This window comes from Trichechus manatus, unplaced genomic scaffold (assembly GCF_000243295.1).
Source record: "Trichechus manatus latirostris isolate Lorelei unplaced genomic scaffold, TriManLat1.0 scaffold00228, whole genome shotgun sequence".
NCBI classification, from domain to species: Eukaryota; Metazoa; Chordata; class Mammalia; order Sirenia; family Trichechidae; genus Trichechus; species Trichechus manatus.
The window spans coordinates 8,878-10,941 of record NW_004444164.1 but is presented as its reverse complement, the minus strand read 5'-3'; positions in this window follow the sequence as shown (position 1 = coordinate 10,941).

Sequence of the window (2,064 nt, the reverse complement as noted above, 5' to 3'; positions counted from 1 at the left end):
TCCTGCCTTTGAAGATAAAGGGGCCATGAACCAAGGAATGAAGGTGGCCTCTATAAACTGGAAAAAGCAAAGAAACAGATTCTCTCCTAAAGCCTCCAGAAGGGATACAGCCCTGTTAGCAACTTGATTTTAGCCCAGTGAAACCCATTTTGGACTTCTGATCTGTAGAACTGTGAAATAATAAATTCGTATTGTTAAACCACTGAATTTATGGTAATTTGTTACATTAGCAATAGGAAACTAATGAAGTATGTCACTACCAAGATTAGATTATAAAAGACTGTGACTTTCATCTTGGGTTCTCTCTCTCCTCCTATCTTTTGTATCACTCGCTTTGGGGAAAGCCAGCTACCATGTCATAAAGACACCCAAGTAGTTTATGGACAGGTCCACATGATGAGGAACTAAAGCCTACCAACAAGTGAGTAGGCTTGGAAGCAAATTTTTTAGTATCATTTGAGCCTCAGATGACTCTAGCCCCAGCTGACTGCTGAACAGCAACTTCATGAGAGACCCTGAGCCAGAACCATGCCACTAAGGTGCTCCTGGATTCCTGACTTAGACAAACTGTGAGATAATGTTTATCATTTTAGGCTGCTAAATTTGGGGATAATTTGTATCGCAGAAATAGATAATTAATATATCCTTGTGTATTCCCCTCCTGCACAGAGTCAAGCTAGCCTGTGTGACCAGTGGAATACTGCAGAAATGATTGGATAGTCTGAAGCTTCTGCAGCTAGGTCCTAAGAGATATTGCAGCTTCTTCTTTGAACCCGTGGATTGCTCAGTCTGAGGAAAGCCAGATGCCATGTCACGAGGATACTCAAGCAGCCTGGTGGAGGAACCAACTTGCCAGCCTTATGAGTGAAAGACCTCAGAGGCGTATCCTTGAGTTCCAGTCAAGCCTTTGATGATTCAGCCCTTTAGCCTTCAAGACTTTCAGCTAAGACCAAAGAGTGCCCCCTCTGAATTCTTGATCTACAGAAAACATGAGATAATAAACAATAATTGTTTGAACATGCTAAGTTTTGAGAGATTTATTATGCAGCAACAGATAACTAGTACAAATGTATCAAATATTTAGTATCTTCCTATTGCATTTGAGAAAAATGCTTTTTCATGTCTACAATGTAAATGTATTATATCATTTTATAATATTGATTTAGATGTGCATACAGCAGTTTCAACACTGTTTTTCCTCTGACAGGAACCCCTTTAGAAATTGTGTATATTGTGGACATCAGAGAGAATTTGTGACAACAAAGAAAACAGATTAATGTTGCAGGGTGAGTAGTAGACTGAATTATTGGATGGAAAGCGGCTTGTAGGTTTTTGCATCTATATCGAGTTTTTTATAATCACAATTCATAAGGACAAAAATTTCTAGCTTAGCTTGCTCATGTATTTATTTCAGTTAGTTGTTCATGAGGAGGAGATGTAGGAAATGAGACTCATTGACACTAGTCGATTAAAGGCAATGTAGACACTTCCTGTGTAATTCTTAGTCTCTTTTGGGAATTTTGTTAGTTCATTCAAACTCCGTATCAGGACACCGTTAACTCTTACATGTTCTCCCCTTCCCTCATTCTCCCCAAAAGGTGGCCTGGGTCCAGGCAGAAGCTTACATAATGTCTAGAAATGAGGGTGGAGTGCCCATCTGATCTGTGTACTGACCTCTCATCTTTACTGGCCTTCTCTACCCTGCAGCTTGTCCTACTTCATCTTCGGATGTTCTCTGTCCTCACTGCGCTGGCTGTAAAGCTCCCTGTTGTTATTGTTGTTAGGTGCTATTGAGTCAATTCCTACTCACTGCAACCCCTTGTGACAGAGTCAAACTGTCCCATAGGGTTTTCTTGGCTATAACCTTTATGGAAGCAGATCACCAGGTCTTTCTCTCACAGAGTGGTTGGGTGAGTTTGAACAGCCAACATTTCAGTTAGGAGCTGAGCAGTTAAACACTTGTGCCACCAAAGTGCCCTAGGCTGGTATAACTAGAGGACTATTCTCTTGCACAGTCAGTTCCTAGTCTCCCCACTTTCTTCATTGCTCCACCTTGCTCTTGCC